The 27,238-nt window shown below is 41.9% G+C and overlaps 1 protein-coding gene and 1 non-coding gene across 7 annotated transcripts in view; one reads left to right on the top strand and one right to left on the bottom strand.

Moving 5' to 3' along the window:
* MID1 (midline 1) overlaps nucleotides 1–27,238 on the bottom strand; it is a 636,259-nt gene that overhangs the window by 138,391 nt on the left and 470,630 nt on the right. The window lies entirely within an intron of this gene.
* Nucleotides 8,269–8,341, top strand: TRNAK-CUU (transfer RNA lysine (anticodon CUU)). Its single transcript has one exon. It is a non-coding gene; the product is annotated as a tRNA-Lys (tRNA).

Below are 27,238 nucleotides of genomic sequence, written 5' to 3'. Positions count from 1 at the left end.
GCTCTCAGCCACTGCCTGGGTGATTCCCAAGGACTTCGTCCGTTTTTCTCCCCCCAGATATCCTCTGGAGTATGGAAACTAAGCTTGATGTTAACAAAACATATGTTTTACCAAAACATAACAGAGACTGCAAACACCGTCAAAACGGCACGTTACGCCAAGCCACATAAAAACGGTTTGGTAAAAGAGATTCATTCCTAAAAGTGTTGTGAAAACGAGACAGCGCCAGAAATGCTATGCATAAATTTAATTCTTTAAGAATTAAAAGAATTCTTTTAAATTGCAGAAACAGCATCAAGTCAATTTCCTATCCTCTCGCCTCACATGAGTAATTAAGGTTGAGGTGACTTACTGCCGTCTGGATTTTTGCTATGAGATTATCTCTATTACAGAGCCACAGGTGGAGTATTTTTTTTTAAGGACTGTGGAACAATGTTTTTATCTTGGATCAGCAGAAATACAGACTGTCAGAGGACTAAATACTTGGGAATTGGGAAACATTGGAATTGAACCTCAGTTGGTGAGGCAGGGTTTGCAACAGAGACTCAACTCAGAAAGGACGTGGTCTCATCTCAGATAAATATAATCTCCAAACCCCAAACATGACCTAACAGAAACTCTGTAAAAACTGGGTGCTACACCCCAGATGAATTCACCAGAAATCGAGTATTTTAAAAAACAGAATAGGGCTTCCCTGGTGGCACAGTGGCTAAGAATCCGCCTGCCAGTACAGGGGACATGGGTTCGAGCCCTGGCCAGGGAAGATCCCACATGCCGCGGAGCAACTAAGCCCGTGTGCCACAATACTGAGCCTGCGCTCTAGAGCCCGCGAGCCACAACTACTGAGCCCACGTGCCACAACTACTGAAGCCTGCGCACCTGGAGCCCGTGCTCCACAACAAGAGAAGCCACGACAATGAGAAGTCCGCACACCGCAACGAATAGTTCCCGCTCGCCGCAACTATAGAAAGCCCGTGTGCAGCAACGAAGACCCAACACAGCCAAAACCAAAAACAAATAAATAAATAAATGTATTTTTTAAAAAACAACATAATACAAGCACTCAATGTCTGCACATTCAATCCTGGTTTAGTATTTAACTTTGAGTTATACAACCCACACAATAAAAATACTACCAGAGGGCTTCCCTGGTGGCACAGTGGCGGGGAGTCCGCCTGCCGATGCAGGGGACACGGGTTCGTGCCCCGGTCCGGCAAGATCCCACATGCCGCGGAGCGCCTGGGCCCGTGAGCCATGGCCGCTGAGCCTGCGCGTCCGGCGCCTGCGCTCCGCAGTGGGAGAGGCCGGCGTACCGCAAAAAAAAAAAATAATAATAATACTACGAGAATGCTACTTTAGTGATTAGTATCCTGGCTGATTTGAGAAGCAGGTGGGTCAGTAAATGCACAGTAAAACAGAGCCATGGGCTGATGGAAAGAGGGGCAAGGGAGATTCAACTGAATTTAATGGCATTCTGAAAGACTAGAAATTGAAACCACCACATAGGCTATATCCCACCCCAAATTACGGCAGAGAACAGTCAAAATGCAAAAGGACTCTTAAAGCAACAGTAGAAATAATACATGGAATAGGAACAGGTGAAGAAAGAAGTGATCCCGTAGCATTCTATAGGTAATGCCTCTGAAATATCACTGTTGTTGACCTCCGACCGTCAGCACGTTCAAATTCATTCACTTCATTATGAGATACTAGTAAAAAATTTCTGCCAACCAAGTTGTAGGAGACCAGAGGGACTGATGGGGAAAAAAAGGGAAGAGAAAATAAGCACAGAGGCACTAGCCTCAAGTTTTAAACTAACTACTGAGTACAAGAGATATTTTTAATCGCTTGTCATTTCATCTGTATTCTAGGGAGTGCTGAAGTTCAAATGTTTTACCTGATACCTGAACTGAGAACCAGGAAAGGCTTTTAATTTCACCCAACACCCACCTGGTGGAATTCATGCAAATTGAATTAAACTGTTCACAAACCCTTTCTGTCCTTCCACGTCTGTCTAGAACATGCTCATTCTTTTAATAATTGGATCTCTAGGACATTCTTTAAAATAATCACATACTCTCTTGCCCATGCAACCTGATTAATAATGAATGAACATTCCTGAAAAGAATCACTTGGAAGCCTGGCAGATGTCTTTAGGGATATGAAGCCTTTAATGATAAAAATTAAGGAGAAATGGGACCTAGGTCACACTGTCTGGTTATTTTAATTGAAACCCAGTCTTCCAAATTTACTTAACAGAATGCTTAAATACACCTTCTGGAGTTCATTATGCAGACAAGCAAAAAGACACAAATGGCGACGGAAAAAAGCAATCCTGATTTCTGGAGGAACGACTGCCCGATTCTGCCCTGTCTTAACAGTGAAGAAACCCCTTCAACAGTCTCAGAAACGCAATTTGTTCTACTGAAAGACGGATCAACAGGTTAAAAACAGGAAATAGAACATTCGTCCTTAAGAGTTCTTTTAGCATCTCTCCAGATTCTTACAAAAAGATTGCCTTGAATACCCACCAATGGACTGCACCCTAGTTCTTTTTGAAGAAACATCGCCGTAGGCAGAGGATGGAGACCCACGAAATGACAGACAGGCCACCGAGACCAGGTGGTGGGTGGCAGGCAGTGCTGGAGCGGTCCTGTGTGTCTGTGCAAGCGTCAACGGTGAAACACAACAGGAAAGTCGACGCGACAATTCCAGGAAGGCCAGCTCCGCGTCATCCAGCCCGCCAGGGCTGCTGAGTTGAAGAATCAAAACTCCCTCTTGCTTTCTAACTGCCTTTTCCTCGGACCCTGCCGTGGCTTCCCTGGGCCCTGGCCCACTCAGTGCTCATCTGAACCAAATGAAAAGGCAGCTCGGGTCAGGTCAACACCCACTGCCTCGTCTCCCCCTCCCCGAAATCATGACTTGGCACCAGGACCTGTACCCTCACTGCTCACAGGGACCAGCAGTGGGTCAGTGTCCTACAGCTAAGTGCCGGATGCCAGCTTTCCACACTGCCAACGGGAGCCGTCCCACGCCAGCTCCCGGGGTCACCAACGGGCACTGGCTTCCCTCGCATTTTGATCCTTTCGGCCTCTTCCTGAGCACACGATCACATTATGCTCTGGACGCTGCTTTGTTTTTTTTTTTTAAAATAATATACTTCTTATTTTGCATCTATCTTCCGAATTAAAATATACCATCTAGGAGAAGTTTTTTAACGCTATGTCAGGACGCGTGATCTCTTGCAGAGACACAATAAAGCAGTCATTGTTTCTTTGAGAAAGAGAGATCTAAATCGCAATCTATCATCCCAAGAAACAACTGAAAATATACATATGAAATATACATGTATGTCTATACACCCACAAGCGAGCTTTACATATATATACTACATATATGTAGGTATTACATACACATATATAGACATATATGTATATATGTACATATAATACAAGCATAAACAAACACACAAAGCAAATCTGTGATGGGTGTCCCAAATTTCAGTCTCCAGAATGGCAAAGAAAGAGTGAATCGAGAACGGAAAGTAATCTTTTAAAAACCGATTGTCTGAAGGAAGAAAGGGAAGTAGTCTTCCTCAAAGCAAAAAAAACAAAGAAAACAAAAAAAACCTGCCCTGCTTATCACACTGCACAGGGCAAAAAATTGCAACTAAAGTAAATCATCAGAAAAGTGTAAAAAAACCAAAAAACCAAAACCATTTAAAAACCCACACTGCTTGCGAACCTGCACAATTCGATTTGTAAGCCAGACATTTGGACTCCACCAAAAGTGTTTAAAGAACATTTTTTTTTAACTTTAAAGAACATTCTTGATACAGGGCCAGCAGGAGGCAAGAACAGATTCCCCGTGTCACCTGGTTCGCACGTTGTGACAGCTACTTTCATGCCACTGCAACCCCTCATGGTAAACCAAAGCACGTCTCTCATGTTTGGACATAAAAATGCAAACATACATTTTGTTGACTTGTGTCTCTACTAATCATGATTGCATTTGTCTTTTAACAATAGGAAAAGGGGTTACTCAATTTCACCTACAGATGACTGCCCTAAGAAGTCTTCACCCTCCATGGGAGGGACACACGTACATCATCCAACAGAACAAGAGACCTTCATCATCAAGAGATTTGAAAGCACCGCTTTTGTTAAAACAACATTAAAATTGTCAAGATTTCTCCAAGACATTTTGGCGTTGTTGTGGAAAAGTTAGCCTGAAACATCAGGAAACATTTACTCTGCCCCTCAAAAACCAAAGAAAGTGATAAACAACAACAAACTCTATCATCTTCTAGAGAGCATAATCTCTGACCACCTCAACAGGAAATTTCCCACTGTCAGGGGGTCTCCGACATTTCGTAGCTTTTAGAGTTTATGTTAAGAAAGAAAGCAGCCGGTTTTAAAGACAAATGGAACCTATTTTACACTAAATTGAAAATGACGGATGTTTCCCAGGTCTACGCGGTACGGGTGTCAGGCAAGAATCTGGTTCTGAAGGCCGTGAGAGCAGACTTGAAAGAGCAGGGAGTGGGAATGTGTCACATCTAGTCTCCTGACAAAAATCTAAATCGAACCTTCTGGAAGAGCAGGCCCAACAGCATGGTGGTGGCAGAAATGGAGGCCACTGAGTCCTATGAAACCAACCACAGGGGAAAAGTGCTCCAACACTGCCTTCCCTGAATGCTTTTCCAAGTGTGTATTCATAGTTCAGTAGGCGCTTCCACATACATTAACAGAACTATTTCTATGTCTATATAAAATCCTATGTATGTCTACAGGGTTATTAGTTCTTGGAGCCTCATATAAACATGCATGTGGATACATCTGTACACACCCACACACACGTGTACAAAAGCACCTTTGCAAAATTCCTTGGAACTTGCTAGTATTCCCTCTTCACAAACCTCTGGGTGATAGCATCCCTCCTGCATGAGAAAAACTTTCCTTCCTCTGTGCAAAAACAGAAACCTGTAAATAATTTATATATGAAAAACCAAACCAAACAAACAAATGACCAGAAAGAATCTGCCACTCATATTTGAAAAGGGTGACCTGGAAACCAGCAAAACCACACAAGAGGTCTAGTCTCTGGAGGACAAGACCAGTGGAGCTGGATTTTGACAGCAAGAAAATCCCACCTGGAAGACTGCTTGCCTCTTGGGGAAATGCTTTCTTACTTCATTCCTCCAACACTCCTCTGGAAGGCAGAGAAAATGCACGTTCTCCCCTTCCCACTTCTCATCACCAGGAGGAAAACGTATCAGTAAATAGCTGCTGATGACGGCCAATGTGGCACTGCACAATTTTTCTCTTAAGTTCAATGACGCGACATACACAACCATGCACTCAGGTAATGACAGTGTTACACAGGAACTACTACTTATTGTAAGAAGAAGTAGTTCTTCTTGGGAAGAACTGCAAGATTGGGAAATTCTCTCAAATATGATAATAGCTCCTTTTGTCAAAGGAAATCGCTTTTCCTCTCCGTTTTTAAAGCTAGCCACACACAAAACCCTAGTGCTCACAAGACCCTGAAGCTACTTTGCCATCTTAAAAAATAAAGTAACCCTGCTTCACTACTCCTGGTTAACTTTTACGAAGAACACGTTTTAAACATTTCCCGTGATCACTCAAGCCCTACAGTCAGGGGATGCAGTCTTTTTTTTTTTTTTTTTTTAAGGCAACAGAAAGAGGAGGGACTCTTTTGTTCTGAGTTGTTATTGTAAAGCACCACACGAGGGATGGGGAACATGGGAACAGGGCAATGAGAAGGACAAGAGTGCTGACAAACGAAAACAGGATATTAAGAACAGTGTCGGAACTGGGTGTCCCGACAGAACAAAGGCAGGAGGCTTCTTGGGAGAAATTTGACCAAAAATACCTTGAACTGATTTCAATGCTAATGGATGAACTCGTTTTCCTGGCAGCAAGAGATCTTTCTGGGGCAGTAAAATTAGTTTATCATTAACACACACACACACAAAGTATCATAAAATTAAAACTGCTTTCAAATCACCCACTTTTCAACTTGTGATCCACTTCTTGAAAATTCTAGATCTATGTTTCGCCCCATCTAAAATCAAATACTCTTTTTTGTTCGGTAACTGAGCTAACTTAGCATGTATTCCTAAGGAAATCAAAGTTTTTGATTCGCATACTCTAACTTACATTTTAAACATGACCTTTAAGTAGAGCTTTCCAGAACTCCCAGAGAAGCTAAGGAATGGGCTCTACTTTGAGAAACAATCGCTGCCACCGACTTGCTAACATTAACCTAACAGCCAGGTTTTGTCAAGTCATGCTTTTATCATCTCATACTTCTCTTCTGATGCAAGTTCTGCTGAAGCTGCTAGTAGGACGATGGACTTAAGAAGATCATCGGAGTTTATCTAGTTTATTGGACTTTTCACACAATAAGAATTATTATTTGCAGTCTCTAAGCTAAAGGCGTTTAGAACAGTAAACGATATACCCTATCTTGCACTGCACCTAAAATTGCAAGCTTCTCCCCTCTTCTCTAAGTTCTACTATTCTCTTTTCCTTTCCCCATCCTTTCCTTCTATTGTGAGATGAGAGATGAACCGAGAGGCTTTCGTCTTTCAGATCACGCATTTCATCCGCCTTTCTCTTTGACGTGTTGTCAGAAAACTCAGGGTTAAGCCCTGAGCTCAGCTGGCCCCACCTGCCCTCGGTCTAGTTTTGGGGTGAGGCCATCGGTACGGTGTCGTGCAAAGAAACGTGTACCTCAAAACCAGATAAGCCCGAGTTCAAACCCTGGCTCTGCCACTTCCTAGCAAAGGCGGGCAGGGGCCAGCTATGCAACGTATCCTACACTCCCAGATCCGCTTCCTATTTTCTGCAGCTTCCTTATCTGTAAACTGTGACAATGAGAGCCATCTTGAAGGGTCCTTTGAGGATTAAGTTGTGAAGCAAAGTCTTAAAATTTCCTTGCAAAACTGTAGCTCTCACATCCTTCTTCCCCTCTTGTCCTGAATCACCTCTTCCCACTCTTCTTTCAATAAATTCATTATCTGTAATTTTTTAAATTGGAAATCTCTTCAAACCACGTTCGGAAGCAGGAAGGCTACAAATCCATTTATTCATTCAATAACGTTCATTGAGTGTCTTATGTGAAGGAACAGTATAAGTAATAATTCCTATTATTACTAATTCCTATAGTAATAATTCCTATTATAATTCCTTTATAATTCCTATAGTAATTAATTAATACTATAATTATAATACTATAATTCCTATAGTAATTAACACTATAATTATAATACTATAATTCCTATAGTAATTAATATAATTCCTATTGTACTAATTCCTATTATTATAATTCCTATTATTCCTAATTAATGTTAATTACTCTTTAATAATGGTCTTCACAAAGGCAACCTCATCGATTTCCTAGACTTGGATATACCTCTTTTCATTACCACTGGATCGCCTATCATGATCTTGAGGTTTCAGTTCTCTGCTCCCCAGTGAAGGTCTCCCTTTCCCATATGCATCCTTTGCTAGAATTTTTGATTTTGCAGGAATTGAGGGACTCTGGCACGGGGTGGGGCATGTGAGACCATCAAGAACAGTGAAGGGTTTCAGACTTCTACTTGCAAACTGATTAATCAGTTAGCCTCCTGGTTTCAGGGGTGCTGGCAGGAGACACGAGACTGCTGCATCAGAGACAAAGAACGTTTTGAGTCAGGGCACAGCAAACAGCGTGTGTTTCCTGTTCACGTCGGTTCCCCTTGTCCCCAGGTCCCACGGAGCAAATGTCCCGGGTGCATGCCGCACACACAGGGGTTTGCATCACAGCTGAGCAACCCCAGCCTTAGGAAGCCTGAATCTTTGATGATGGACCGCAAGCAAACAAGCCCAACATCTGCCCTGGAGAGAGTCATGATCTTTATTATAATGGACAACGAACCTGCTTTCTACCCTGGAGGGAGATGCTCTGTCTCTGTCTTCCAAGGCTGTTCGCTGTACAAACATCCTTGAAAAGATAATCTGGAACAAAGGCAGTCAGTAGCTCAGCTGACCAGGGGTACGGAAACGTGAGAGGTCCATAGAGAATCATTCCCCAAGACACAGCTCCCGTCCCCCTCCTGGAGAGCTGGCCAATACTGGTCCCTAGAATTCAGATCACCACTGGGCTTTCTAGCATTGGTGGCAGAGGCAGCTAACTTGACATGAATGACCTCTGCACCAGACCACAGGGAAGAGGGGCTCATAAGAAAGCGTTCCAGGGAATTCCCTGGCGGTCCAGTGGTTAGGGCTCGGCGCTCTTACTGCCGAGGGCCCGGGTTCAATCCCTGGCTGGGGAACTAAGATCCTCTAAGGTCAGCTGACGATGCACGAGGAAAACTGGCAGAGAGCAGGTACGCCCCACCCAGAGGTTTTGCCCAAATACAGAGCCCTTAATAACTTCCCTATTCGTCCCAAATCAGCCTGTATCTGGTCTGGAACTTCAACTCTTCGCTACTCTTAACCTAAATTCATTTTAAGAGTTTGGAAGAATAAGCCGGTTTTGTTACTTTTATGACATTAGAAATCCTATACGTACATTACTTTGGCTTTCTTTTAAGCATTAAAAAATTCTTTTAGAATTGCTTTTGGAGTATAACCAGAGAGAAAGTCACCTCTCTGATTATTTCTTCATTCAACAGGTATTTCTGAGGTTCTGCTGTGTGCCGGGCACTGATGGAGGCCTCAGGAATGCACTGCTGAATATGACAGCAAAGGTCTGCCCTGAGAGAGCTTACATTTTAATGAAAGAAACAGAAAATGGACCCGAAAATGGGCGAGAAAAGATGATAATTTCAAAGAACCATACATAAAATGAAAGAAACGAAAAGGATGACTTGAGAGAAGGCAGAGGGGTGAGTGCAGGTCTGCTTGAGCTAGGAAGATATTTCTACTCTGACCCGTGTAGGCTTTGATGATACTTTGGCTTTTTCCCCTGCCCATAAACAAGCAAAGAACATCTTCATTTCAGGATAAAACTTTCCGGCATTTGAGCAGAGACTTGTGATTTAATTTCCCAAGTTGTTAAATATTTAGTTTCAGATTTCCTTAAGGAATGATTTCTTTTTCAAGGACATTAAAAAACAACTTTGACTATTTCTAACATGAAAACACAAAGTGATGAATTATTGGAAATCAGTGACCTGTTTACTTGATCAATGCAGTTGGAGAGAGAAAAGCCACAATCACACAGTGGACCCAAAAAAATAGGAATTATGTATGGTAGTTAGAATTCCCTGAGTGTTCGGTGGCAGGAAGTTAAACCAAAGTTGAAAGGAACCGTGGACATGCAGTTAAGGTTACAGGGAAGGGTGTCAAGGAAATTAGTTGAGGCACTTCAAGAGTCATTGCTTTTCTCTGGACTTACCTGTTTTTGTCTCTCTAGGAGAAGAAATTTCAGAAAGGAAAGGGAAAGAAGTGAGGAAACAGTGCAGGGGAAATGAACAGCCAGGGCTTCATGACTGGAGGATCAAAGATGAGTTAATACTAGAAGGTCCCAATGCCTAAGAGCCCTGTTGGGGTCTTACTGACAATAACGGCATTAACAAAAGGTATCTCAACAGAAAGAAATTCACTGGCTAGACAGAACTGGAATAGATGCCAGTTCATAATCGTTAGATCCCATCTCTTCAAGAAGAGGCTAGAAGGCTAGAGACACCACAGCGGGAACTGTCATGCGAGAGCAAAGAGTTGCTACTGCAGCTACAGCAGAGGCCAAGGCGAGGGTTTGGGGAAGTCTGAGTGGAGGCTGTCAGCCACTCCACACGGAAACACACAAGAAGGTTTAGGAGAGGATGGAGTGGCGAGTTACGAAGCAAACAATTCTCAGAGTGACGTATCCCCAAGCCAAAGGCTTTCCGGCCTAAAAGCCAAGATTTAAACTTTCTTTGAAGTCTTGATCATTCTGCAAAAAGAAATATGTAAAACATATACATATTTGTGATCCATATGAAAACAAATCCCATAAATGCTATAAGCCTTCTTCTAATGACTTTAAAAAAAATTCTCAAGGCAGGCTAAACTCTGAGATTCTTCTTGCATTATCAAAATATGTTTCCTTGTTATATTTTTGAGAGGTATAAATGTAATTATAAATGTCATTTTTAAAACAGGAAATCACAATATTACCTTGGAATTAATGTCAAGTGGTATGATCTTAGGGTCTTGTTTGTTTGTGGTATAGGATTATGTGAATCTTAAAGAAAAAAAGGTTCATTGTAAGCTAGTAAGTGTGCATTTCATCTTGTACATTTCATCCTTTCATTGGATCAAATTCTGTAAGAAGCTGGCTTTTTGAATATAAGAAAAGGCGACATTCAAAGGACTCAGTACTTGAGATGCAATCTAGGGCTTAAAAATTCACTTACGAAAAAAATGTCTAGCTTTGACGACAGTGACCTTTCCAGGTAGCTAAGCTATCTTCAAGTGGAAATATATTTATTTTGATAATAAATCAAAAACAAGTTTTAATGTCTGATTTATCAGCTTTACGGTAAGGATTGCTGGGTTATCCCTTGTTACGTAGTTTCTTTAGCTTGTTCTTATTTAAATCAACATCCACTAGATTCAGGGCTTCGCTCCAAACAATTCTGCCCGTTGTCTACATCTGTTCTTTCCATTACAAATTCCTCCAAGTGACTCTCCCTCATAAATGGATGCAAATATTCCGTTTCACAACTCTATTCATGTTCTTCTTTAGAATACAGATTGGGAAATCGCTCGCTCCTGGGGTGCTGGGCAAAAGGTGTAAGACAAGGGTAGTGTGACTTCCCAGAAGGGAGCTTTGTTGCGTCTGAGCCACGGCCAGGCAACCTCCGCCCACCATCGACGGCCAAAACATCACGGTCCAAAGAGGGGTGCTCTGCTCGCCGTGCCCGCCCCAGCCTATCAGCATCTAGAAGCAATTCTTTGCATGGGTGCTTCTTCATCAATATCCTGACTGGCGGCTCCGAGGATTAAACTCAGGTCCTTTATGCACATTAGCCCCCTGGAGTGTTGAACTCCAAAACCTCTATTTTCTCCCCCGAGTCTACCCTGTATCTCACAAAACCCTACTTAGCCACTGTGTTACACAGCTTTTCTCATTCTGGGTTAGTAAAAGAAAACAAAACAAAACACCAGACCCTACAACAATTTGATGGAGATGGTAATGATGGCGCGTTTGGGGCGGAGTGGGCAGATTCCAAGTTCTTTCAGAGCTGAGGCTTGGGAACCCACTTCCCTTCTTTATCATTAAGACTTCGCATTCTCATCAGCAGAATCTTGTTGACAATGGCACAAACGATCAACTGGCTGAACGAAAACTCTGTGTTTTGTATGTGTATACGTATGCCCATTAAAAAAAAAAAGACCTCAAAACTTTTCATTCAAAAGTGAATGAAAATCAAGACCAGCGTCTTCTTAATCAAGCAGAATTTCCTGCTTAGTAACTGCATTAAAAAAAAAAAAAAAAAGACCATCTGGCCTCTCTGCTACTTGAGGGTTTTCGCTTTTCACTTCCTGGCTATCTTTAGCAGAACATTATAATTTCACTTATAAATTCTTTTTACCACGAGGCCATTTCCTTCGTGCACTACTTTAAGAAACAGAGAAGAAAACATTGTTCCATCTCCAGGAAAACACTCCTCAGTTCTAAATGGCAGGTTTGAACAGGGAAAAGTATACTTGAGAGAGAAAGATGCAAGTCAAATCATAGTGAAGGCATCGTCTACTCATATTCCTTTAAATATAAATGGCACTGACAGGGAGCTCTATTTCTCTATAGATGTATGTACAGATATGTATCAATGTAGATCGATACATAGTAATATTTAAAGTCCAAAACCAAAAAGCCACCACTGCCCTGCTTATTTGAGGCGTTCAGTGTCCTTAAGCACTCTTCAAGAAATAAGTCAGAAAGTGGAAGATGCAAACTATTGTATATACAGTGGATAAACAACAAGGTCCTACTGTATAGCACTGGGAACTATATTCAGTATTCTGTGATAAACCATAGTGGAAAAGAATATGAAAAAGAATGTATAGATACACGTATAACAATTGTTGTACAGCAGAAATTAACAGAACACTGTAAATCAACTGTACTTCAAAAAAATAAATTAAAAGAAAAAGAAAATGGAATTCACTTCTGCGTGGGAACTAAGATTACAATAAAAGTACAGGCAAACTTCAATTAATTGAAATTCTCTGGAAATAGAAGAGTTCCGGTTAATTTAATTTTCTGGTTAACTGAACTCCAAATAGAAACCTTATTTTAAAATAAATCCCTGTTGAAGCATTCCTAAAATGCTTGAGTCCACTTTAGTTGCATAACTCCAACCATATAGTAGATCTAACTGAAAGATTCTTAGGTAATTCCAAATTTTATTGTTCCGTGAGATCATCATTATAAAAAGACCATTTTTTCCCTTTAATCATAAATAGAGAAGATTTAAGAGATCGAGTTGAATGTATATTTGTATCCATGACAATCGATTTTCACATTAATCCAAAATATCACCTTTTTTTCCTTGGATCTCTTGGAAAAGTATAACATAGGAAACTGACAAAAACTCCTTCTCTACCTGATGTCCAATAAGTATAAAAAATAATTTTTTTAAATTTTTTAAAAAATCTTATTGGAATATAGTTGATTTACAATGTTGTGTTAAAGTGTACAGCAAAGTGAATCAGTTATACATATACACATATCCACTCTTCTTTAAAAAAATAATTTTAGGGACCTCCCTGGTGGTCCAGTGGTTAAGACTCCACACTCCCAATGCAGGGGGCCCGGGTTTGATCCCTGGTCAGGGAACTAGATCCCACATGCCACAACTAAAGATCCCGCATGCTGCAACTAAAAGATCCTGCAGGCCGCAACTAAGACCCAGGGTGGCCAAAGAGATAAATAAATATTTTTAAAAATAATTTTAATATAGTACTTGCAATCAATTTTATTAACACAAATTAAAGACCATGTAAATTCCTTTGATGTATATATTTAACCTCACTGAGAAAGCTCTAGGATTTAGGTTTCATAATGGAACACAATGGCGGCTCAAAACTGGTCCCAAATGGCCTTCCACAGTGCGGTCACCACCAGTCCAGGCCTCACGTGGGCTCCACGGCCCAATTTCCCTCAGAACTTTACACCGTGCCACCTCAAGCTACAAATAATGACACCATATTGAAGCAAATCACTGCCCAACAGAAAGAGACCGCTACTCTCACATCAGGCTTGTTGCCCTTTGGTGAAGATTACCATAGAAGGAATTCCTGCATTGGGTAGATTGGAAAATGCCAGCTAAGATCATTTCCAATTGCAAATACCTTCCACTGTGTGTGGGAAGATAAGACTGGGGCTCCTGTCCCTTCCCCAGTTCCTCCCCTCCCCCTCCCCTCTCCTTGTCTCTCGCCCACCTCACACCACGTTTTTTGGGGGGGAAGGGAGGGGTGTTACCATGCACTCATCCTCAAAGCAGCGCTAGGCAAAATCTAAAGTATACTGATATCCTATTATTTGTCAGGAACTCTGTTAGCTACTGGGCACACAGAAGGATTTTTTTTTTTTTTTTTTGCGGTACGCGGGCCTCTCACTGTTGTGGCCTCTCCCGTTGCGGAGCACAGGCTCCGGACGCGCAGGCTCAGCGGCCATGGCTCAGGGGCCCAGCCGCTCCGCGGCATGTGGGATCTTCCCGGACCGGGGCACGAACCCGGGTCCCCTGCATCGGCAGGCGGACTCTCAACCACTGCGCCACCAGGGAAGCCCAGAGGATTTTTATAAAGATTTCCATAAAGGACTGAATGAAGCTGAAGGGATCAGCCATATCTCACTTCTGGACCTACAAATCATCTCCTTATAGCTACTGATGGAACAATGATGCCAAAATTTAGTGGCAGAATTTTGAAAATGGTACAGTCATCATACCCTAAAAATAGAAATTTATTGTAAGGCATAAATATACCCATTTATGTATTAATTTTACCAACTAATATCTCTTTGGCACAAATATATTGAGTATATGCTGAGGATATGTTTATTGAGTACATATATTTTATCAATAGATCTTAATCTAAAACCCAGTGGAGACCTTGCCCATGATCAATGGAGTTTTCTCCTTGCTCATTTTGCCTTGTATGTATACCATCTTCTCTCAGTATCTTTTCACAAAGTCTTCCCTTGAAGAAGGGTAACAACGCCCCAAACATAGGCATTTTTTTTTCCCTAAAGGCCCCTCAAGGGATACAATAGACCTAAAACCTTGGAGAGTTCTGCAGAGATTTTCTAAACTGGGAGACTCAAAAGCAGTGTTAAGGGACCCGAGGGCAATTCGGCTCCAACTTCTGTCACCACAGAGATTTCCAGGTTGACTGGGTTGATATGACGTCCAAGGGTCTGGGCACGTAGCCCCATCGCATTGAGAACCGCCAAACACTCTTCCAGCTCATTTTTAGAAGCAGCGTCAGGAAGTCCTGTAGACTGTTACCAACTAACTCGATGCGAAGTTGCTCTTTCATTAAATACTTAAATGGCTTCCTTAGAAAGGGGCAAAAAGGTCTTATGCTGCATTACTTAGTTAACTATTATACCCTAATAGACGGGGTCCTTGTATTGATTCTTCACTGCACAAAACAAAGAATATCTGTAAAAGGAATTAACTTAAGGGAAATAATATTTGGGGGAGCTGGACACTTCCAGACAATAATAAAGAATGCATTAATATACCTAACACCCAAATGGTTGACTGGTAATGCAATTTCCGTAAGGTTTCCTTTGAGTTTCCTCTTTTCAACCATTCCTTCATATACCCATTGCCGACATTTTTTTTTTAAATACCAGCAATTTGTGGAATACTTTATATAAATTGTCTCTAATCCCTACCCGATCCCTAAATAGTCGGTATCATTTCCCCCCATTCTGCAGATGGTGAAACTGAGGCTCGGAAGTTTCTGATGTACAAATGTAAAGAAAATTTGGATGCTGTAAATTCGGGTAGGGCTTCAACTACTTCTGAACCTTAATAAAAGACGACTAACACTTAAGCATCGGTCGTGTGTCTTCACCAGGAGCCAGTCAGGAATTTCACAAGCTAAGCACTCCCCAGTCTCCCTTAGAAGGACTGACATCTGGATCATATTGGCAAGTCGGTGCTTTAAACATGAGAGAAAATTAGGACAAAAACCTAACACTGAATTACTTCCACGAGTTCACACACCAGTATCTCCCCAAGTACTTTCTTTTTAAATATATAACCAGCTTGTCATCCATCCTTCCTACGCAGTGAACAATGGCTGTGACCTCCCAGTTAGCAAGTTCACAGGAGAAATATATCAGTTATAATTAATGTTTACTGGAATAAATGTAAACATTTAAAAACACACAACTGTTCTAAGCACATGTGATTTCCATTTTATTTTATGAAACACTAAAAATCCACTTGTCCATCCCATTAATTATAACCTGCTCTCAGCCCTGACCTGTACATAATTCCCTCTGACGTAAATTGGAACAAGGTGCTCAGAATGGAAGCAGCCTATACCCCAACCGGGCTACAAAATGTCAAGTTCCCAAACCTCTCAAAAGTGGAACCTGACGTTTTTCTAAGATTAGAGGCAGTTGATGAATTTAAAAAGAGGGCTTAAAAACTCACCACAGTTAAATCCTACAGTAAGTCCTGAAATATCCAAAATAAACAGGACTAAGGGGGCTCTGGGGACACCAAAACCTCACTGAGAAGAGAAGAAACACTCTCTAGTAGGTGGTATTTCTTTGCAGAAAATAATGTACATGCATTCAAGCAGAATTAAGAAGAATGCAACAATAAACTTGGAGGCATGAGGCCCTCTTGAGATCTAAAGGAGTCATGAACGGACCATGCAAAAAATTTCTCCTTCTGCTACATGTGAATGATTGCGTTTACACTGCCTATTCATCCTAAATGTTGAAGGCAAAAAAAAGAGAACGGATTACCCTTCTCATAGTACTTTTCTTGACACAATTATAACATGGATTCATTTATAAAATTCCCCCAAAGCAAAATGCCTGGAAGAGAAGTCTAACCACTAAGAAGCAACATTTGGTAGATCGATCTTCCCAGCCATTTTTCTACACATCTTATCCGCAAAAATGGGATCAGACTTCACATTTGATTTTTGCAAGTTGGTACATTAAATGTAAAATATTGGGTGGTTTTTCATGTTCAGAGACCCTTCTGATTCCTCAACACTAATCTTAAGTACCTTTTAGTACAACTGAAGTATTACGGCCACTTGCCAAACCAAACAGACCGTATAAACTGAAGATTTAACAATATTAAAATGTGAGCGATTTCTTTCTTCCCATTACAACATGCATTGTAAGCGAGGGAGATATTGCCCCTGGGGAAAGAAATTCGTTCTTGGTGGCAAAAAATCTTCCTCTTGTGATGGACAAAGCACAGATATACGATATAGTTGTACTATTAAAATTTCATGGAGGGGGCAATTAGGACAAAAATGTTTTAAAAGGCTCGATGGGGGATCAGTAACGAAAAGAGGTTGTGAAACGCTGTATTACAGCATCAGACTTGTAAATAGGGGCCTTCACGTTGCTGGAATTCAAAAGACGAATTTTTCCATTTTAAGTGTCTCACCGTTGAACGAATTCCAGCCCATTTCCGAGATGGAAAAACCAAGGTTCCAAGAAGCAGATCTTTACAGAGCTGACTTTCTGTGATGCGCCTACGGTCAACTCATGTTACATCTGCCATGTTCTGACTAAAGACTCAGTGGGGTCTGGATTAGGGGGCACATGTTGGGTGAGAAGATGCTTTGAAGACAGATGAACAGATCATCTCTGAAACGCCTAGGAGGCGGGGTGGGGGGTGGAGTCTGCATTTCAACACTTATGAGCTCTTGCTCTGTGCTGCCCTCTTGTGCTGTCTGGGCCTCCAACACGTCTTTTCCCAGCAACCTTAAGACGCCCCAAATTGATGGACCATCTGTCCTCCAGTGTTGCACGGCACCCACACCCAGAAGGAGGTCACAGAGAGAACGCCCAAAGACACAGATTTCCTTGCAGGAAGAAGCAAGTGTGTCAGGGAGGAAGGAAAAGCCATAGCGTTTCCAAGCTGAAAATCTTCATCACTTTCTGTGGGTGACAGAACGCCAAAAACAGTGGCATTCTGCCTTAATCCCCAGAACCTATGAACGTGAGATATCACTGCCCTGATTGTGTTGTGTTATACAGCACAGTTGACGTTAGGGGAAGATGATTCAGATGGGCCTGACCTGACCACACGGGCCCTTAAAAGCTGAAAGCTTTTTCCACTTGACGGCAGAAGAATTTAGAGATGCTACATGTGCGAAAGACTCAACGTGCCATCGCTGCTTTGAGAATGGATGGCCACGTGAGAAGGAACGTAGGTGGCCCCTAGGAAGAAAGAGTGGACCCCAGTTGACAGCTGTCAAGCAAATGGAGAGTTCATTTCTCCAACTGCAAGAAAATGAATTTTGCCAACAACTGGAGCGAGCTCGGCAGGAGATTCTCCCCCAGGGCCTCCAGATCAGAGCCTAGCATGGCCAACACCTTGATTTCAGCTTCATGAGACCCTGAGCAGAGAACACAGCGGGCCACCCAGACTTGTGACCAACAGGACCATGAGCTAACAAATGGGTGTGGTAATTTGTTACGCAGCCATTGTAAGCGAATACACCTTCCCTTCGTCTACTCTACAATCATACCAATGGGTGGCATCCTGGCAATATGTCTCCTGGGTCACAGACCCCGGTCAGTGACATCAGTTCAAATAAAGTTTCCAATCTTGGGACTCTCACTGACCGTCTCAACCCTTTGAGAATCTACACTCAATCCTGCCTAAGGGATCAACTGTCCCTTAGGCAAGGGACAGTTGATCCCTGCCCTGATCAACTGTCCCTTAGGAAGATTTTCATCACCTTCCACTTAATGGTCAAGTATCAAGTTCTCGGTGCTCACCCGCCTTCCCACCCTCCACCACCTGGTTTACTGGGGGCTTAGCATCTTCTCCAGCTCACGCATCCATCCGATGTACTGCACTTGAATTGTCTTTTAACTGCTTAGAACTTTTTTCCTACACCTAGAATGTTTCATCTACTTCACTAAGTCCCCAATGACTTCATTTTCCTATAACGGGTTGCTCAAAGGATTAAGTCAGAACACTCTTCCACGCCTTCATCTTCCGTAGGAAAACCAGAAGCAGTGATTGTTAAGTCGCATGCCAAGGTACAAAGAGTAAGAAGGGGATTAGACAACAGACGTGGCTGAACTTGGAGTTTTCTCAGTACAGTCATCCCTCAGTATCCAAGGGGGGTTTGTTCCAGGACCCTGTAGCAAAATCCACAAATGCTCAAGTTCCTTATATAAAATGGCCCATTTTTTGCATATAACTTACCGCACAACCTCCGTATACTTTCAGTCATCTCTAGATTACAGATAATACCGAATACAACGCAAATGCTATGTAAATAGCGGCAAATACAATGTAAATGCTACATAAATAGTTGCCTGCGAGGCAAATTCAAGTTTTGCTTTTTGGAGCTTTCCGGAATTTTCTTTTTTCAGAATATTTTCAATGTGCAGTTGGCTGAACCCACACATGATGGACGAGTGGATGCCGACAGTGTTTCATCACCTCTTGTACCTGCTGCATGTTTTAAATCTTCCTAGGCCTCATCTTCCTCGTTTGTAAAGGAGGAATAGTAACATTTAACTCATAAAGCTGCAAGGAGGAAAAAAACAGTGACGGCCCATATAACAGAAACTGGATTATGCAAAACGTTAAATATCACCGTGAAATCAACTTAGGTAATAGCTTGCATGAAATACTTTCAATTTTTCAGGAGGGAGCTTTGTAAATGATCTCTTTATCTCTTCTATTGTCACAAGAACAAAGTCAGTTAACCTTCTTTAAGGCAGACTTTAGCCTTGACAATAGACTGTGGTATGATGTGGAAATCATTACATTTGACCTTACGATGCCGCATTCATTACTCCGACCAATAACAACAGAAGAGTTTTAGGATCAGGAAGAAAGTTCTGCAGTTGTTATATTTGTTAGGATATTTCTGTCGGTTCTCCTGTGAAGTTCAGTAAACCACAAGCCCCCTGAGGACGGTGCCCGTGTTCAATTCATCTTGCACATCTACAAGGTCTGCTGAGAACTATGGCCTCGGCAGGCACTTGACTTATTTATGCACCAAAAGAAATCAGTTAAAAGAGTGAAATTTGGGCTTCCCTGGTGGCGCAGTGGTTGAGAGTCCGCCTACCGATGCAGGGGACACGGGTTCGTGCCCCGATCCGGGAGGATCCCACATGCCGCGGAGGGGCTGGGCCCATGAGCCATGGCCGCTGAGCCTGCGTGTCCAGAGCCTGTGCTCCGCAACGGGAGAGGCCACAACAGTGAGAGCCCCGTGTACCGCAAAAAAACAAAAAAAAAAGAGTGAAATTGAAGCAGAAAACTGTGGTGAGCTCAAAAATTGAATTGTTTCCTGAATTTTCTTATTTACGATGCTAGTTAATATGGGTTTCACTTTCCTTCAAATTAACAGATCTCAGTAATTCTATGACAGAACCAAGGAGGGTCATTTGGGGGCGGGGGGGTGCAGGAAGTGGGCCAGACCTCCCCCAAGTCTCCATGGTCTTCAGCTTCTGACTTGTGCTCAAATCGGAAAAACTCAAAAACTGTGACATAAGACGGCTGGCATATTTCAAACTGTTTTCCTCCTTTTGCATATCCAGCTTATCACCCAGGAAGTACTTCCCGTGTATTTCTAATGGCCACATCCTGTAGGAGCCATCTAATACCAACTGCTCCTTCGTGGATTGGAACACTGGGGACTCTTACGTCCAGATTTAAGGACACTTGCAGAAGAGCTATTCTTTCTGTAAATCACTTGTCATGAAAATAACAATGGATGCGCTCATTAGTCAAATTAAAGATCATCCTTATCAAATGCAGATAGACTATAAAGAAGCATTGTTGATAGTTTCTTTTTAAAAATGTGAACTTAATGAATAACTTCGAATTCAGCAGCCAGGGGCAATGAAAAACTCCCAGGACTTTAAACTCACGGCCTCGGCAGACTTCTCAATGGCCTATGTTCAAGATATCCATAGCTTCCCTGACTTAAAAATCTCAAAACCACACAAGGTAGCACTATTATAGTCTAAACACACTTTAGAAAAGATATACTATTTGCTGATTTTTCTTTATTTGCTAACAAGGCAGTGAAGTCTCTCAACAGCTCGGCCTTCAAACAGGTGGCATTATCTGATGCTTTAACGTGTACACTGGCTTAAGGAATGTAACATGCTTCACAACTAAGCGCTGATTAATCCTAGTACCTTTCTAAGCCATGACCCTGGAGTCTGCCAACTTCGGCCGAGGCCAAGTCTAACCTTCTGCTTGTTTTCTGTGGCCTACAAGCTACAAGTGGTCTTTACGTTCTTAGGTGGTTAAAAAAAAAATCAAAAGAATAATATTTTGTGACCCAGGAAAATGATACGAAATTCAAAATTCAGAGTCGACAGAAAGCTTTTTTGGGGTATTATCACATCCAACTGCTTACCGATTGTTTATGGCTGAGTTGGGTAGTTCTGACAGAGACGGCATGGCCCTCGAAGCCCAGAATATTTACTATCTGGCCTTTACGAATAAGTTTGCTGAACCCTGGCCTAGATTTATGTGGTACGAGAATGGTGCAAACAGCTCAAAACTTTGCCCCCCTAGGAGTTCGCGTCTGTCCATAGATCCTGGAAGTCTCATGACCGAGCTCTGAGCACTACTGCCCTTGTTACCCTTAAACACACACACACACACACACACACACTTTTTCTTAATTTGGGGGGAATAAGGAAGAAAGTAACCAATAGCACGGTGGTCAACTTTTTCTTAATTTGGGGGGAATAAGGAAGAAAGTAACCAATAGCAGGGTGGTCAACCTCCAGTCTCTATGGTTGTGTGAATACTCTGCTCATACCCTTTAGAGAGACAGAATAGGAGTATCTTAAAATCCGGGAGAAAATCTACCAAACAATTAGCAAGTGGTTCCTGACCTTTTAACCACTACTATCCCCCTTCCCTTGTTTAAGGGGGGGAGGGGTAGTGGTTATCTTTGTTAAAAACAGCTTCACTGAAATATAATTCACATATCGCAAACTTAACCACTTAACGTGTACAATTCAGTGGGTTTTAGTGTCTTCACAGAGATATGCAACCATCACCACTAATTCCAGAACACCGGGCATCACCCCAAAAAGAAACGCCCCACCCAGTGGCAGTCACACCCCATTCTCCCCTCCTCCCAGCCGCTGACAGCCACTAACCTACTTTCTGTTTCTATAAAATGTGCTTATTCTGCACATCTCCTATAAATACGTCATTCAATACGTGGTCCTTTATGGCTGGCTTCTCTCACTTGGCATAAGATATTTAAAAACCTCTTCACTTTGAACTTCACAAATCCCCCGGTTTGGAAGTATCTGATGAAAATAATCACTTTTAAGTGATTTTTCTTACCGGCCAAAGGGACGCCCGTGAGTCTCAACAGCACCACTCAGGGCGTCCGTCGGCCCCCATACGCTCATCCTACCATTTACCCAATAAATATTCGTAGAGCATCTGGTATGTGCCGAGTACCGTGCTAGATGGGGAACAAAGACATGCCCCCGAGCTTCAGATCTGTGTCTTCACAACCTTACTTTTCATTAGATACTGGCTGGATCTGTCAACCCTTACATAGCGTACTGCCAACACACTGTGTGTAGTTTCCAGAGTTTTCATCTTTTATATAAAAATGATGTAATTTCTTAAGGTGCTCAAAATAAAACTTGGCCTTCAACTTGCCAAGGAGCTGAAGAAACCTCCTGATACCTCACACACTCTTCTTTTCCTACTCATCAGCCCCCTATTTTCTTCTCTTCCATCTTAGGACTCCTTTATTTGATTAATATTTTCACTCCTGTAATACACATCAACACGATATTGCAAACGTCCGTGGAGTATCAGACAAACAAAGGAATAAAATTCAAACCTTGCCCATTACTGATTTTTTTCTTAGTACCTCAATGCCGGCCATCATGTTATTGCTAGCTCACTAGTAAAGACTCAGAATTTCCATTCCAGAAGTAAGCTAGGCAAAGTCCCTATAATCCAGACAGCGAGAAGTGAAAATACTGGTCTTAAGGTCACTGGGTATTGGAAGCCAAATGGTACCTCTTTCCTCCAATCAGGTGAGTCTTTCCCACGGACAGATCATTTAACTGTCGGACATTTGTACTTATGAACATTGCTTGATCCTAAAGGATACAGTCCAAATCAAACACATCTGGGCATATTTAACCTGGAAAAATGCCCCCAGAAGGTCTTGTTAGCTTTGTCTTCGAAGTGCTGTCAGAGAACAGAGTAACTGCATGTGTTCTGTGCTGTGCAGAAGGGCCAAATGTGTGTAAAAGCAATCAGGAGACACACAGATTTCACCTATGGACAAACTCTACCTGCAAATGCTGTCCCAAATTGGAATGGACCTCGGCAGAACCCCCTGCCGTGTAAGCATTCCTGGGGCCCTTAGATGCTGGTGATATTATAGGAATTCAAACTGCATAAGGTTTGAAGCGGTGGACCAGACCTTTCACTCGCACGGATGTAGATTCTCTGGCGAGGCTGTGATCAGGAACCCATGCAGAGAGATTTTTAGCTTAAAGCAGCTATGATGCTTCAACCCCAAAGATCGGGGTATGTTTTCGAAAGTGAAAATGATGAGGTCTCAATGTCAATGGTAACATAATCTTTAAACGATTTATGCAGCAATTTAGCAAATGAGAAGGAGAGCGTTAGTTAACATTTATAGGTAAATGTTGGAGATTTTTAACCTGTCCAGATAGTGAGTATTATATTCTTTCTTAAACAAATATCATACGATATGACTTATGTGTGGAATCTAAAAAAATGATACAAATGAACTTATTTACAAAACAGAAACAGACTCACAGACTTAGAAAACAGACTTATGGTTACTAAAGGGGAAAGGTGAGGGAGGGATAAATTAGGAGTTTGGGATGAACATACACACACACTCCTATATATAAAATAGAATATCAACAAGGACCTACTGTATAGCACAGGGAACTCTACTAAATACTCTGAAATAACCTATATGGGAAAAGAATCTGAAAAAGAATAGGTATATGTATAACTAAATCACTTTGCTGTACACCTGAAATTAACACAACATTGCAAATCAACTATACTCGAACATAAAATAAAAAATTTAAAACAAAACAGAACAAAACACAAACAAACAGAAAAGATATTTGGGCAAAGGCCAAAACTAGTCTTTGGGAATTAAAAAGAAAAAATATATTCATATATATAAATATGAATGATAAATGCTTACTCTTTATACAGATTCTTAAAATGATCATTAGACAAGAGCTCCATGAGAAAACTTGAAATTTAAAAACATAAGGCAGTATGTATTTTTAACAAGAAAATTAGGAACCATAGGGAAGAATCTACCTTGATATTAATTATGAAGAACACAAAAATTTAAAATCTGGTGGCACGCCATTGCCTTAGGCTGGAACTAATCCCAAGTATTCTTCATTTCTTGGTATTACATTTTCTACCCTTGGTTCAAAATTAAAAACCTCGAAACTCTTGTACACTAGTACAATAAAATGCTTTTAGAAGGCTTTGTTATCAGGGAAAAAAATGAACTGCTTCTGCTATATACAAGTTTAACGCTGACAATTTTTTTCTTATATTAAATATTACTTTCTTATCCTGTTATAACTTGAGGGGCTCCAATGAGATTTAGTACCAGCTAGAGTATTTGAAAATCCCCACAGCTTCAGTGATGATGTTGCATTACATGGATGGGCCATTTTATCCCAAACAACCAGTAAGTTCCATTAAAAAAATTCTTTTTCCATTCATTAATTCAGTAATCTATCCATTCAACAGGTAGATAATAATAAGCTTTGTGGTAGGCATTGGGGAAAATTCCATTGTACAGGTTCTAAGAGGTGTGTAGGGGCTTCCCTGGTGGCGCAGTAGTGAAGAATCCGCCTGCCGATGCAGGGGACACGGGTTCAGGCCCTGGTCCGGGAAGGTCCCACATGCCGCGGAGCAACTAAGCCCGTGCGCCACAACTACTGAGCCTCAGCTCTAGAGCCCGCGAGCCACAACTACTGAGCCCGTGCGCCACAACTATGAAGCCCGCGCGCCTAGAGCCCGTGCTCCGCAACAAGAGAGGTCACCGCAATGAGAAGCCCACGCACCGCAAAGAAGAGTAGGCCCCCGCTCGCCGCAACTAGAGAAAGCCCGTGTGCAGCAACGAAGACCCAATGCAGCCAAAAATAAATGAAATAAAATAAATAAATTTTTTTTAAAAAAGGTGTTTACAAGAAATGCCAAAAATTAAAGGCTTTGTTTTTTCTTTACCGACATTTTATGGATTTGAGTGAATGTTCAGCTGCTGTGATAACCTCAGCAAATCGAACACGATTTGTAAGAAGATACTGTACCCCTAAAAGGTCACCTTACACATGCCTTGTATATAAAGGAAGAAGGGAAGGCAAACAAGAGCACGATTGGGGACCAAGGTCACATTATTAGGTTTATCCCACGACACTGCACCTTTAAAATAGAGCTTGTCAAGCAATAATGGAAATTAGAGAGATGTTATTTTGGATCCAGCAACCCTTTGCTACATAACTCCAAAAATGAATGAACCTCTTGCTCTGCTCGTAAGGACTGCATGGGAGACGGAAGCGTGCATGAAGTCACCATAACATAGATCTTTGAACTTAAATGAAGGATGCCTGAAGTTATAATGTTGTAACTTCACTGAGGCTTTCTGAAAGAATACTACATGAAGAAAACTGGTGTCATTTCCTACAAGAAGGGCGATTTTAGCCTATATAGCAATTCGTATTCTCACTTTAGAAGTAAAAATTCCTCTATATAATCCTATAGACAAAGGAGGATCATTTTCTTGGCTCATATGGATATAATATTTCTTCCTCTAAAGTCTTCTCTCAACATAATCTACAAAGCCCTTTGGGCACTTTTTTTTTTTTTTTGCGATACGCGGGCCTCTCACTGTTGTGGCCTCTCCCGTTGCGGAGCCCAGGCTCCAGACGCGCAGGCTCAGTGGCCATGGCTCACGGGCCCGGCCGCTCCGCGGCATGTGGGATCTTCCCGGACCGGGGCACGAACCCGTGTCCCCTTCATCGGCAGGCGGACTCTCAACCACTGCGCCACCAGGGAAGCCCTATAAAGATATTTTATCGGGACTTCCCTGGTGGCCCAGTGGATAGGACCCTGCGCTCCCAATGCAGGGGGCCCAGGTTTGATCCCTGGTCAGGGAACTAGATCCCGCGTGCATGCCGCAACTAAGAGTTCGCATGCCACAACTAAGGAGCCGGTGAGCCACAACTAAGGAGCCTGCCTGCCACAACTAAGGAGTCCACCTGCTGCAACTAAGACCTGGCACAACCAAATAAATAATTTTTTTTAAAAAAAGATATTTTATTATCTATCCAATTTTATATCTGTTAAGATAATCATGATATCCAGTGTAAGTGACAAAACATCAATACAAAGTAAAACAAAACCACACTTGCGTGAAGTCTTATTTTAATGTTGTGTGTTCAATTTGTATTTTAAAGTATTGAGTATAAGCTATTTAAGAAACAAGGGCTGTTATCTTTCTCCATTAACCACTAAGCTTCAGCCATAATGTGGAAAAACAAATTTGAAGAGATTAGTAGTTATCACCAGTGCCCAGATGGGCACCCAAACCTGGGATACAGGCCCATCTGGGTGTGAGAATTTTACCTGGGAGATACGAACACACCTACATTGGATTATGAAGCATTTCTTCACCTTTTAAAAACCAATACAAATGAGATACCACTATACACCTACTAGAATGGCTAAAATAAAAACAGGGTCAACAACGAAAGCTGGAGAGGATGCAGAAAACCTGGATCACTGATACTGTGCTGGTAGGTATGTACAAAACGAAATATGTATTTACCACGTGACCCAGCAATTACACTCTACGGTCACTTATTCCAAAGAAATGGAAATTTATGGTAACACAAAATTCTGTACACAAATGCTCATAGCAGTTTTATCTGTAATAGTCCCGAACTAGAAACAACGCAAATATCCTTCAACAGGGTGAATGGTTCAACTGTGGTACATCCATACCGTGGAATACTACTCAGTAATGAAAAGGATCAAACTACTGATAGATACAACAACTCGGAGGAACCTCCAGAGAAAGATGCTGAGTGGGGAAAAAAAGCCAATCTTATGTATGATTACATTTATATAATATTCTTGAAGGGTCGAAATTATAGAGATGGAGATCAGATTATTGGTTGCCAGGGGTTAAAGATGAGGGATGGGGTGGGTGAAGAGTGCATAGCACCGCCTTGTACATTGTTTTGCAATTTCCTATGGCTCTAGAATTATTTTAAAATAGAAAAAAAAAACTTAAACCATATTCTTGTATCAGCAGAGCCCTGGGAAACAAAAGCATCCGGATAGCCACGTTCACAGTTGTAGGGTTGGTCAGTTTTATGGTCTCAGCTCTCAGTCGTGGCAATTCTAGGCACCATGCCCTGTAAACTACATTCTTTTCCATTTCTACCTTGTGAAGTATTTACTGTTCTGCTTAGTATTTCATTTTTGCTTTAAGGACATAAATACATAAACATGAGTATAAATGTAATTTCGCTTCTGAGATAGTTTTAAATATAAGGTACGTAATATATACAAGATTGTAACCATTCTAAAGAATAAAATAGATGAAGAGGAAAAGCATTCAATGATGCTACGTGACAAAGACTTTCCTTGACCAAACTTTCGTCAGGCTCCTCTGAGCTCTCCTCTTGACTAGGCCTCAACCTTGGCCTCTGTCCTGGCTGTGTCTGCACAGCCCAACGTTAGCAAGAATCCTGTGCTACGTCAGTGTAGAGGTAATCCTCCACCCTTGATACCTGACCACTGCGGCCTGTCTGCAGTAAAAATCCTGCTAGGTTGGTTTAGCAAGAATCCCCCTATCGTTGATGTCTCCTCTTAGTTATTTTCCATCCACTGATCCCCTCGCTCTGCTCCTTGGCTGTAACTTCCCAGCTGTCTCTGTTGTATTCAGAGTTGAGTCCAACCTCCCTCCCCTACGGC

Source organism: Pseudorca crassidens, chromosome X (assembly GCF_039906515.1).
Source record: "Pseudorca crassidens isolate mPseCra1 chromosome X, mPseCra1.hap1, whole genome shotgun sequence".
NCBI lineage: Eukaryota > Metazoa > Chordata > Mammalia > Artiodactyla > Delphinidae > Pseudorca > Pseudorca crassidens.
This window is presented reverse-complemented; position numbering and strand designations above follow the sequence as displayed.